Source organism: Typopeltis vanoorti, chromosome 11 (assembly GCF_054136105.1).
Source record: "Typopeltis vanoorti isolate ZY-2024b chromosome 11, IOZ_Tvanoo_1.0, whole genome shotgun sequence".
Taxonomy (NCBI): Eukaryota; Metazoa; Arthropoda; class Arachnida; order Uropygi; family Thelyphonidae; genus Typopeltis; species Typopeltis vanoorti.
Window position 1 is genome coordinate 78946555 of NC_143559.1, and position 14061 is coordinate 78960615.

The 14061-nt window shown below is 39.7% G+C and overlaps 1 protein-coding gene across 1 annotated transcript in view; it reads right to left on the reverse strand.

The window, feature by feature from the left end:
* The window catches only part of LOC150101775 (GPN-loop GTPase 1), a 193537-nt gene extending 180334 nt beyond the window's left edge, over positions 1 to 13203 (reverse strand). Inside the window, exon 1 of the mRNA XM_090400383.1 lies at positions 13053 to 13203. The gene's annotated coding sequence lies outside the window, so the exon portion shown is untranslated. The remainder of the gene's footprint in view (positions 1 to 13052) is intronic.
* Between the last annotated feature and the right edge of the window lie 858 nt (positions 13204 to 14061).

The window sequence follows — 14061 nt, forward strand, 5'->3', positions numbered from 1 at the left end:
TGCGGCTATCTCCAACATAAATGGAATATGGCAAATAGTCCTTATTGTGACTGCATCACTATTCTACAGACTATTGAACACATCATCAGTAACTTCCCCTTTGCTGTTTCCATAGTGATCTGTAAGAGATACATGAAGTGTCAAAGGAGGCTCTAGAGTGGATTCAAACATTATACATTAAACTATAGTTGAACTCATTCATAAGAATACAAACATTGGTAATATCATTAAGAGTTTGAATGATTGATCTAATTTGGAAAATTATATTTATTGCTATACACTTATCACATTTCAGCACAGTCCCAATGCCATAAGAATACAAACATTGGTAATATCATTAAGAGTTTGAATGATTGATCTAATTTGGAAAATTATATTTATTGCTATACACTTATCACATTTCAGCACAGTCCCAACGCTAACCACTCAGCCTTGTTGGCTGAGTGGTTAGCGTATCCGCTCCCCCCCCCTCCCCAAAAAAAGCTGCGGGTTCGAATTCTGCCATGAACATGGATGTTTGTGATTGTCTGTCAAAATACTGGTGGGTGTTAGATGGCATTAATGTGGATGATGATGATGGTAGTAGTTTCAGTTTGTTGTAGTTGGTCGAGTGGTGGAGACAGAGAGCTGTAGAGTAGGTATCTTCCCTTGAGTCTTTGGACTGCCTGGAGGTGTCACGTAATATTAAGAACAATACTAATAAGCAGAAAGCTTTCATCCTGCTCTTTTGCATTTCTTTCTTTCCACGTTAAAAATGTTGTCCAAGCTAACCCTTCCTCTCAAGTTGATACACTTGCCTTGATATTTTTCATTTCTCCTAATAAGATTTCTCTACATACAAGTCTCTAAGAAATTCGGGATCACTAAATATTACAATTTAGTAGACGCTTGGAATTATATCTGAAATAATTAAGCTATAAGGTCAATGTTTTTAAGGTGATGAAAATTAAAGTATCCCTGTTCAAGGCTTTGTGGAGTGCCACCCAGTGATCCAAATACAGCAAAACTTTGCAGGAATACATTGTGTGTCATGTGGAAGCGATATCTAAGGGGGAGAAAAAAAAGTAGCTCAAAAATTTACCACCAGGGGCACTGTATGACGAAAGTGGATGAAGATGTAGTAATTTTTCTGTGTGCGTGTAAGGAGAAAAGTGACATAAGCATAAATAACGCATTTTTATTCACTTCCGTTATGCATTCACGGGCTGTACTGTTCAGTGTGCTGCCCTTCCTGGATGCCACAAACTGCATCCTTTACACACTGTCTTCAATGGCAGAACGCAGCTGTCAGGACTGACGTTGCTCATATGTTGTGTTATGCTGTCTTTCAGCACTAGCAAATTATCAGGATCATTCCAATAAACCCTCTCTTTCAGAAATCCCCAGAGCCAGAAATCACAAGGGGGGGGGGGGGGTCAACTGAACGAGATGGCCATGCAGTGGAAAACTGCATGCTGATCACTCCGGCTACCATGAAACATTCTAGACGAACCTCCTGTACAGATCGACCAATGTGTGGAGGGGGCCCCAATCCTGCATGAAATGATTAAATCCATGCATAGGCACTGCTGTAGCTGTGGCACAACAAAATTGTTTATCATAATTGCAATACCTCTCAGAAGTAACTGAGCAGGTCACAGGACCCGAGTGGTGAATGTCCTCACAATGATAAATGAAACTGTAAACCTGTGCCAGACAGTAACTTTTGGTGATGCAAAGGAATTTGTTGGATTCTGTACAGTTTTTGCATAGCCCATAACCAGCAATATTGTGGGTATTCACAGCTCAGTTCAGGTGAAAGTGAGTCTCATCTCTCCACAAAATCATCCATGTGATCCATGGCCACAAAGACTGTTAAAGTGAATGTCAGTCAACTATCAAAGTCCTGTGGATACAACTCTTGTGCCAAGGTTATCTTGAATGGGTACAAATGCAGAATATTCTGTAAAATTTTCCAGACAGTTGTGTAAGACACATCCATGTCTTGATACAGCACGTACACTGCAAGAACCACACTGTTATTCATGGCCTGCTCCACAGCAGCAGTAGCAATGAAACTGCTACTGTGGAGCAGGCCATTAATCAGGTATAGCAAAAGAATTTTGTCAGGAAACTGATTAGTTTGCAATCTCTGCCAGGTCGAATGCCCAATGATCCTGTTTCTTCAAAATGACTAATCATTTGTCACAGAGTACATGGAGATAGTGGATCTTGTCGACATTTGTTCAGGTGACAAAATTCATGGAGTGCAGCAACAGCAGTACAACTATTTACATTCTACAGCTTCATGAGCAAAGCACATTGGGGCAAGGTTAGTCCACCACACTGGACAGTATTACCAATGAGAATGAAGAGAAAAATCCTGTGTCCACCTTTTTAAACCCTCCTGGCACCTGCCAATTTGGCAAATTTCATTCATTTGGGTTTAGAATGTCCCTGGTGGTGAATTTTGGAACTACTCCCCCCCCCAGATATCACTTGTGCATGAGCATGACACACAATGCATTACTGCAAATGTTTTGCAGCATTTGAATCAGGTAGAATGACAGGTAGGAATGGAAATCAGAGGTCAGAATCAGGGAAACGGGAGTGATCAGACAAGAGAGAGAGAGAGAGAGAGAGGAGCACGGTACGGCAGCTAGAATACCGAATGCTGTGCTGGTAGACCTCCCTACCAGGGACAAACATAACAATCCGTGTATGGGATTGTTATGTTTGTACACAAATGCAAGGAGTATTAGAAACAAGAGCCGAGTTTGTTGCATTGATTGAGTCATTATGCCCAAAGATAATTGGAATAAGTAAAACTTAGTTGTCTGAGGAGGATGTGATGACGGGGATAGAAATGGAAGGGTATATAATTTTCTGGGACATATCTGAAAAGAGGAGGAGGAGTGTAGTTATGACTGCAGAGGAATTGTGTCCATAGAGTGTGGAAGCTGATAATGCATGCACGGATTCTGAATCTGTGTGGTATGAAGTTAAAATTAACAGGCTAGTAAATCTGATAGAATGCTGTTATAGGCCAAGGAATGCAGAGAATACTGATTATGAAATGTTTGGGCAAATTGATTGGGCATGTAAAAGGAACATGATCCTGATGGGAGACTAATTACAGGAATATAGGATGGAAGGAGGAGATAGTGTATGGAAACAAGGAGAGCGAGTTTGTTGAATTTCTGAGAGATAAATATCTTAAGCAGCATGTGACTGAAGCAACTCGAGGTTTTAATGTTTTGGATTTGGTGTTAATTTCACAAGATGTAGTTATTAATGAGGTGTTGTCACACAGTTGGTGAGAGTGAGGTACTTGCTTGGGAAGTGGTGAAACAAGAAAAGGTTACTGCCAAAAATGGATATATGTGGAAGTATAAAGTGGGCGATTATAGGAAGCTCTGTAGTCAGTTAGCATCAGTATGCTGCATAGATGAGCTGAGCAGAAAAGATGTTGACAATGCATGGAAATTCACAAAGCAGTATCTGGCATAAGCAACGTATAACCTCATGCCAACAGTTAAGTGATTAAATAAAGTATAAGTGAAATGGATGAACAGTTAAATCAAGCAAGCTGTGCTGGAAAAGAAAAGTCTATGGAGGAAGTACAACACAGTTGGTGGTGATCGGATCCAGGAAGAGTATAAAGTGCAGGCTAGAAAAGTGACGATCATGGTAAAGAAAGAAAAGGTGCAGTATAAGTAAAGGTGCAGTTGGAATGAGTTTGAGGGACGAAGTGAGCTGTATGGGAGCGATGGACTGCATTTGAGTGGTTATGGTGTGAGTCGCTTGGAGAGACTGCTGCTGGAAAGTAGAGAAGTGAATACAGAGAATGAATCAGATCGAGAGGGGAGTGATGTGGAAGAGCAGGAGAGTAAGACAGGAGAGATTGAAGAAGTGGAAATGAATGGGGAAGTGAGTGGTATGAGTATAGAAAATGAGAGAATGGGTGTGCAAGAGGAGCAGGGAAACGGGGAGGCTCAGGGTGGACAGGGGTACACAGCTTGAGAAAGGTGGATGCTCCAAGAGGAGGTGAGAGCATGTGTAGGCAGGAAAGTAATGGGATGATCAGGGATCAAGAGGAAACAGATGGAAATGCAAAGGGTTCTAAAATAAAGAAGCAGAAAGGCAAATGGCCCCAGTCCAGCATGGAGAGATCACATCGAGTGAGTGGTATCAGTGGAACTAGCTGTAGATCCAGAAATGAGTTGTTGTGTTTGTATACCAATGCTAGAAGTATAAGAAACAAGGCGGATGAAATCGTTGCACTAATTGCGTCTGTGCACCCAGAGATTGTCGGAATAAGTGAGACATGGTTAGATGAGGATGACATCCTGACAGGAATAGAGATGGAAAGGTATGATGTGTTTCGTGAGGATAGATGGGGTAAAAAGGGAGGGGGAGTGCTGTTGATGATAGAGAAAGAGTTATGTCCATACAAGGTAGAGAGATGCAAAAGGGAAATAGGGCCAGTGGTTTTGAGGCAGTATGGTGTGAGATAGAGGTGAATAGAATCAAATACTTGGTGGGATGTTGTTATAGACCTGGTAATGTGGATGGTGGTGATAGTGAAATGTATAGTCAAATAAGCCAAGCAAATAAGAAAAGGGTGATCATTATGGGTGATTTTAATTATGGCAATATAGACTGGAATGAAGAGATAGCAACTGGAAGTAAAGAAAATGAGTTTCTTGAGTTTTTGAGGGATAACTACCTCAGACAGTATGTAATAGAGGGCACACGAGGATTAAGGGTCTTGGATTTGGTCATCTCATCGGAGGATGTATTTATCAATGAGGTGTCAAATCATCCACCAGTTGGTGAAAGTGACCATGAGGTGATTACCTGGGTGGTTGCCAGCAGTGCAAGGACCCCTGTGAAAAAAGGGTATATGTGGAACTACAACGGGGGTGATTATGAAGAGCTCAGGAGACAGCTTGCAGGTGTAGCATGGAATGAGGAGTTAGCTGGAAAAGAGATCAATGCAGCTTGGGGGATTTTCAAAAACTACTTAGTAGATGCAATGTCTAAATGTATACCATGGGTGAGAAGGTTAAATAAGGTAGGTGTGAGATGGATGAATAAAGAGATTAAGCATGCAATACAGAGAAAAAGGGCATTGTGGAGGCAGCATAAGAGAAGTGGAAGTAACCAATTTCATGAGGTCTACAAAGACCAGGCAAGGAGGGTGACTTGGTTGGTGAGAGTAGCTAAAGAGGTATGAACAGCAGTTAGCTAATGAAGCCAAAAAGAATCCTAGGAAGTTCTTTCGATATGTAGCCAGCAAAAGAAAGAATGATTATGGAAGGATGACATTGATTGGAGGAAATGGTATAAAGACAGCTGTTGCAGAATGTGTGGTCGAGATACTTAATGAGCAGTTCATAAAGATCTTTCAATCTTGTGAATGTGACTTCATGGAGAGATTAAGGGCAGTTGATGATGGGGAGGAGAGACTGACTGTAAGTGAGCAAGAGGTGTTTGGGGAGTTGAGTAAACTAGATGTAAATAAGGCTGTGGGACTTGATAATATATCACCGCATATTCTGAAGGAATGTGCCAGAGAGTTGACACCTGCCTTGACATATATTTTTAATACGAGTCTTGCACTTGGTCAAGTCCCTAAAGAGTGGAAGGAGGGCAAGATTGTGCCACTTCATAAAGGAGGTGATCGAACTCAAGCATCAAACTATAGGCCTATCTGTGTGTCAGGTGTTGTGGTTAAGTTGTTGGAGAAGCTTGTGAGAACTAGGATCCAGAGTTGGGTTGACAACAATGGTATAATCTTTGATGGACAGCATGGATTTGCTAAAGGGAGATCATGTTTTAGTAATCTACTTACTTATTACAATAAAGTGACTGCTTCCTTTGACAGAGGAGAAGGATACACAGTAATATACTTGGATTTCGCAAAAGCTTTTGATAGAGTACCTCATGATAAGTTGACAGTCAAACTAGAGCAGATGGGGTTGGATATTAGATTAGTGCATTGGATTGGAGACTGGCTATCTGATAGGTATAAACAAGTTGTGTATGGGGGTGCAATATCCAGGAAAAGGAAAGTCACTAGTGGAGTGCCTCAGGGGTCTGTTTTAGGGCCATTACTATTTAACTTGTATATTAATGATATTGGTGAAGATTTGGATGGAGATATTCAGTTGTTTGCAGATGATGCAAAGTTGGGACGAACTATAAAGAGTAGTGAAGATGTTGTGGCCTTGCAAGAAGACTTGAATAAATTGAGTGATTGGGCAAGCAAATGGGGATGCGAGTTCAATGTTGCAAAATGTAAGGTTTTAAAATTTGGAAAACAAAGATGGGATGCAGAATTTATGCTTGGTGAGAATATAGAGATCTGGGGATGATAGTGGATAAGGATCTAAAATTTAGGGGACACATTGCCAAAATTGTGAAGACAACACAAAGACTTCTGGGAATGATGCGGAGGACACTGACGTGTAGAAGTAGGGAGATTCTTGTTCCATTGTATAAGTCTTTGATTAGGCCACACATGGACTATTGTGCCCAGATTTGGTCACCTAGTTTTCAGAAGGATGAATAGATGTTGGAAAGGGTCCAAAGGCAACTCACTACGGTAGTTTGTGACCTCTGCAATGTCGAGTATGAGGAAAGATTGAAAAGATGTAATTTGCAGAGTCTAGTGGAGAGAAGGAAGAGGGGAGATATGATAGAGACCTACAAGTTGGTAAGGGGTTGTTATAAGATCAATGGTGGAGAAGTTCTACAGAGAATAGTGGGAGATCAGGGGAGAACCAGAGGTCAACCCTGGAAACTGTATAAAGAGGGTGTGAGTAGGGGAGTGAGAGGCAGATTTTTTTCGTGCAGCGTTGTGAGTGATTGGAATGCCTTGCCTGAGAGTGTGGTGTCTGCAAAGAGTTTGAATGTGTTTAAGACACGGTATGATGAGATGTGTGTGAGATAAAAGGACCTCCTAGATGAGTCTTTGACTCCATGAGGTCTTGTTTAATAATAATAATAAGAGGAAATTGGCTGGTCAGGCCAAGGTTAACTCAAGCAAATTTTTCCACTATATGGCAAGCAAGAGAAAGAATAATTATGGCAGGTTGACACTAGTGGATAGTCATGGCAGCAGAATAACAGTTGCAAAGGATGTGGAGTTATTGAATAAGCACTGTATCAGCATATATATATATATATATATATATATATATATTTATATATATATTTATATTAGGGTTACCAAGTAATTTTATAAACTTGGCTATTTTACTCCTAATCCCAAGTAAGCAAACAGTTAAGTTTGTAACTGAAACATAGTTCAAGTCTAAAGGTGGTGCAACACCAATGCAACTCATTGTAAAGGTGGGTAAAGCTCTGATCACTATTCTTAGTATTTTCCATAATGTAAAGCACATCTCACTAAGAGATGTATACTGCAATACATTATGGGTGGGGTCACTACCCAGACCGGTTTCAACCTTTTTTTGAGGTCTCCTCAGTGAGTAGCTAGACACTAAATACCAAGGTTTTAGTAATACAGAGCCTTATCAACTTTACCTATGCAAGTTGCTAAAAGGTGTTTTTATTTTGAATAATCTCTGGAGGAGATATAGATGTAAATAAGATTTTTTTATCTTGGGAATAATGTATATTAGGGTTACAAAGTAATTTTATAAACTTGGTTATTTTACTCCTAATCCCAAGTAAGCAAACAGTTAAGTTTGCACCTGAAACGTAGTTCAAGTCTAAAGGTGGTGCAACACTAGGGTAACTCACTGTACAGGTGGGTAAAGCTCTGATGTTGCACCACCTTTGGACTTGAACTACGTTTCAGGTGCAAACTTAACTGTTTGCTTACTTGGGATTAAGAGTAAAATAACCAAGTTTATAAAATTACTTTGTAACCCTAATATACATTATTCCCAAGATAAAAAAATCTTATTTACATCTATATCTCCTCCAGAGATTATTCAAAATAAAAACACCTTTTAGCAACTTCATAAGTAAAGTTGATAAGGCTCTGTATTACTAAAACCTTGGTATGTAGGGTCTACACTTCACAAATCCTGAAATTTTGACAGAACACCTTGGTTATTTTGTAATCTATAAATTAATAATTAATTGGTAATTTAGCTGATTTATTATTAATCAATAATTGATAATTAATTGTTAATTAATAATTAATTTAAACATCAATAAAACCATCATTAAATTAATTTGTGCTGACAAATTAATTTAAAAATTACAAATTCCAGAACTTCTCGTGATACACCTATTCTCCTTCTGTGGAACACCAGTTAAGAACCACTGGTCTAGCTACTCACTAAGGAGACCTCAAAAAAGGTTGAAACCGGTCTGGATAGTGACCCCACCCATAATGTATTGCAGTATACATCTCTTAGTGAGATGTGCTTTACATTATGGAAAATACTAAGAATAGTGATCAGAGCTTTACCCACCTTTACAATGAGTTGCATTGGTGTTGCACCACCATTAGACTTGAACTACGTTTCAGACGCAAACTTAACTGTTTGCTTACTTGGGATTAGGAGAAAAATAACGAAGTTTATACAATTACTTGGTAACCCTAATATACATTATTCCCAAGGTAAAAAAATCTTATTTACATATATATCATACTGGTGGTTTAAATGATGCAGGACAATATAGAGAAAGGAGACGAGTATTAAGAGAATTAGAAGTGAAAAAATCAGGGGTGTATCAGGTGTTGACTGGGTTAGATGTTAATAAGGCTGTGGGAATGAATGATATATCACGTATTTTTAAGGAATGTGCACCACAGTTGAGTATGCTCTTGACTTGGTTATTTAATGAAAGTCTCACAGTGGGAATGGTTCCTAAGGAGTGGAAAGAAGGCAAAATAGGCAAGCATGATTTAAGAACAGAATTTTCCAATTAGTCTGTATCACTGCAGTTGTGGTCAAGGTGTTGAAGAGATTGGTTAGGAATAGAATACAGATTGATTTATGGACATAGCATTCTTTATGATGGTCAGCAAAGATCTGTAAGGGTCCTATTTTAGCAATTGATTTGCCTTTTATGAGTAATGAGTGTGTTAGATAAGGAAGAATCATATACAGTGATATTCTTGAGACTTTACAAAAGTCATTGATAGATTACCACTTTGATAAGTTGGTGTACAAGCTGCAGAGGATGGGAATAGATAGTATATCAGCTCTCTGAACAATATTAGCAGGTGGTGTATGATGGAGCAGTGTCTCAAGAAAGGAGGGTAACCAGTGGTGTACCCTAGGGTTCTGTTCTTGGGCCTCTGCTGTTTTAACTTGTTTGTAAACGATATATTATTATCATTATGGGAAACTCCAAGGAGTCCTTAGACTCATCGAGGGAGGCCCTAACATCTCATTCACAGTCATGGCACCCACAACAGACTCTGACAGCTTATTCCACTCATTCACCACTCTCCAAATAAAAAAACCTAGCTCTAACACCCTTGCCCAGCTTCCATGGATGGCCCCTAGTCCTCAGTCACCCCACCACCAGTCCTATTCTCAAAAATATCTTCTGAATTAATCTTATAGAAACCCTTCAGCAATTTGAATGTCTCAATCATATCACCCTTTTTCTGCCTATCAACCAATATCTGCAAACCACAAATCTTCAACCTGTTCTCATAAGGTTCATTCCATAGACCTGCTATCATCTTGGTCACTCGTCTCTGGATCCTCCCCATCAAGAAGAAACCCCCTGGCACCCAAATCTGGGTCTAAATGGGGTCTTATCAAGGCTCGATACAGAAGAACAATAACCTGTTTGTCTCTGCTTGTTAAAGTATTTTTCAGCAACCAAGTGATTTGATGAGCTGATTTAGCCACTTTTGCGATGTGCACCCTAAACTTCAACTCCCTATCCACCAACACTCCCAAATCGCTGGCCTCATTAATCTCCTGAAGTAAGCTTCCACCAATGTGATATACTGCTACTAATCTTTTCACCCCAATATGCATAACCTTACACTTTGCCACATTAAACTGACATCCATTTTCCTTAGCCCAGTCCTCCAAACTCAAGTAGGGGGAACCCAACTTTGCATCATCACCAAACAAGTGAACACTTCCTCTCAGATCCCTTCCTATATCGTGAATACACAAATTGAAAAGTACTGGTCCAAGAACAGAACCTTGCTGCACACCACTAGTCACAGGCCATCTTTTGGACTCTACTCCTGAATAAACCACTCTCTGATATCTCTCCATAAACTCCACCCTCCTATCCATTTCACCAACCCTATATCCATTGCCATATGCTTCACGTACGACACAAGCTGATATACCATCCAATCCCACAGATGCATTGACATTGAGGTTTTGTAATAGACTATTCACCTCCACTTCATTCACCACAATTCCAGTATAAGCTATTGGTTCATTCATTCCTGCAATGTCACCACCTGGATGATATACTCTTACAAAGTGCTCGTTCAGTAATTCAACTATATCAACTGATTTGGTTACCTCCCTACCATCGGCATTCTTTAAAATCATTCTTCCATATACATTTCTTCTTTTACTTTCAACATATTGAAAAAATTGTTTGGGATTCTCTTTAGCTTGCATGGCTAATGTTCTTTCATAATCCGCTTTTCATTTTCTTACCACACTCGTTACCCTTCTGGCCTGCACTTTATACTGTTCATGTGTCTACCGGTCACCTTTCTCCTTAAATTCCCTCCACAGTTGTTTCTTTTTTGCAGCTCAAGCTTAATGGTGTAATTCATTCATTTATCCCCTACTTGATTTATTATTTAGACTCTAGGTATACAGTCAGCCATTGCCTCATGCAAACATTTTTTAACTGCCTCCCATGCACTATCAACATCCAGCCCTTGCAGTTTTACATGCCATGACACTGAACCAATCAAACTCCTAATCTTGTCATACTTACCAACCCGATAATTCTGCATGTACCCTGTCTTAATTGTAAATTCCACACCTTTAGCCTCCTCCCAAGTCAAGACCCTATGATCACTCTCACCAATTGGTAGCAACATGGTGATATTCGTTACAGCCAAATTCTCAGATGCAATTACTAGGTCAAGGACTCTCTGACCCCTAGTATTTTCCATTACATGCTGTCACAGATAGTTATCCCTTAATAACCACATAAAATCCAATTCCTTCCTTCCACGTGTCCTCTCCTCCTTCCAATCAATTTTACCATAGTTTAAATCTCCCATAATAATTACCCTCCTTCCACTAATTTCTTCTATTTGCTTATGCATACTATCTCCACCATCTATTCCATCACCTGCTCTATAGCAGCATTCAACTGTATGTTTTGTTCTGCTAGTCTTAATCTCACACCAAATAGACTCAAATGTGCTCTTTGCTCTATCCTGCAGTTCCACTTCTATTCTCCTTGGCTGTAGCTCATCAGCTATCATCAATAACACTCCTCCCCTCTCCCATCTTATTCTCCCTGTCACTCCTGAACACATCATACCCCTCACATTCAATCCCACTAGCTATATCATCTTCTGTCAGCCATGTTTCACTAATGCCAATAGCCTGTGGCCTGGAAGTGTCAACAAAGGCCAAAAATTCTTCCTTCTCGTTCCTTATGTGAACCGACTGGGGATTTCAGTTGTGATGATGCAAAGTTGGGGAGAATTATAAGCAACACTGCTGATGTTAATTCCCTTCATTTGAATAGACTTTTGACTTTGACAAAGGAGTGGGGTTGTAGTTTTAATATTAATAAAAGCAAGGTGTTGCATTTTGGAGTGCAGAAATATAAAGCTGTGTACTATATTGATGGTGCCATACTGCAAGAAGTGGGTAAGATTAGAGATTTGGGAACAATGGTTGACAGTGGACTGAAGTTTAGAGGTAATATTGTTAGTGTTGCAAATGATGCATATCACAGTGCTCCTATGATAAGAAGCAGGGCCGGTGGAAGCAGGCCTGCATTGCAGGCAGGCGCCAGTATAGGTGGATGACTTTTCGAAGTGTTAGCATGAAGTTTCATTCTTTCTTTAAATTTTTGTAAACGAATTAAGTAATAATAATTAGGTAAGTCAATATAATTGCTGCAAATTTACGGTTAAAAAAAGTTACAAATTTTCAAAGTTACAGTTACAAATTTACAAAAAATCCTTGTAAATTATTTCCACATGACTATGACAAAAATAAAAATAAATAAATAAATTGCCATTTGTTTTGAGACGCCAATTTCAGCTCTGCAGGCGGACGACCCTGATAACATGTAGGGATAAGGAAGTGGTTCTGCCACTGTATAAAATACTGGTTGTCCAAGTGTAGTCTGATCTAACCAAAAAAATTTGCTTTTCATTGTGATGTGGAAACACTGGAGACGATTCAGAGACAAGTGACTAACACAATATCAAGACTTTGGAATGTTGGCTATGGAGAGGTTGAAGAAATGTGGATTGCAGAGTTTCGAAAATAGCAGAAAATGAGGTGATATGATAGCGATGTTTAAGTTAGTGAGAGGAGTTCATTGGATTAATCCAGATCAGATTATAAAAAAGAGTAGAAGGTGGGGAGAAAAACCGGGTTATTCCTCTGGATTAATTGTTGTGTGTGTGGTGAAGAGGGGTGCGAGTAGAATTTTACATGGAGAATTGTCAGTAAATGGAACGAATTACCACAATGTGTTATTAAAGCAAGGAGTGTTAAGGATTTTGGGAGAGTCAATATGATAAATATATTGTCAGGAATGAACCTTCCACGATGAGTCTGCTGATTCCATGGAAGGTGCAATAATAATAATAATAAAGGTTCTTTGAATCCTCGAAGAGATTCGAACACACGTATCTTTAGCCGAAGGACAACATCGTCACTACCAGAGTTATGGAGGCTGTATCATTTAGTGAACAGTTAAATTTAATGCCCACAAAATTCCATAAACTAAACTGCAGAAGAATCTAAATTCTGCGATATGGCTGTTGCGCAGTTCCCTCAGCCTGCAATGCGCACGTGTTCTTTTCATACCAAGATGAACTGGTAAAGCTTACACCTGTCACTATGGTAAACTATGGTCTACAAATACTAAGTTGTACAACTACTAATTACCTGTTGTGATACTGCTAGTAAATTAGTACAGCGTTTCTTGCAGGATTTTTTTTCAACCTGGTAATCAAATTAAAACAACTTCCAAGCTTCTAACATTATCTACACAAAGATTTATCTACAAACACAGTATACTAAAACATCACAAACTGCAATAAACACAGACCATCGGACGACATTACCGCCACCACACGATAAGCGAACGTAGAATGTATAACTGCTCTCTAGAAACAACGGTCTCCAGTGTGGTGGCCGGGATAAGAATAGGCCCAATGTAGCTCATGCATGTCGTACGAGGCGATTAAAATGGGTACCCTAGGAGGGTAATGGATGGCAATGCTGTAGCCAATGAAGTTCTCACTGAGGCTTAGCTATTGCTGTTACTCTCCTGCCATGATCAGAGCTTTATTTATATTTATATAGCTCAATAACACCTTATCCTTACACTGTCCTCTACAGATAACGGGGAACATGAAAAGCATTCTTGCTTCGCCCTTTTAAGCCAGTCCTTATAAGTTTATAAATAAGAAACAACGGTCGTCTACAATAGGGCTGTCCAAAGCACTGCCCGTGGTGCGATTTTGTGGGGCCCGCGTGTGGATTTTGATTTTCACCGGCGAAAAAATAAAATAGCAATTTGAATCGAATGCTTCTTAGATATTCTAATTCTATCACTAATCGGTAATAGAAAAAATTCCTCTTAGAAAAAGTTCCTCTAGTCGCCGACTAGACGAACTTTTTCTAAGCCTTTTTCCGACCGGTTCCAGAGTTAGTCGATCTCTGGCACGTGCTAGCGGGTTTTTTCCCTCCCAGAAACTCGGTTTTTCGTCCCGTAAACTCAAGAAAATCAGCCGTCGAAGCCACATTATTTTCAGACATTAATTACATTGTGTTAGGGTTAGAGACCACAGATGGCGGCACTTACTAGCCGCCTTCTTCACTGCGTGCCGATTAATTAGTGATAGCCTTGGACCAGCTATCTCTGATTGGCTACCAGTGGAGATTTAACTGC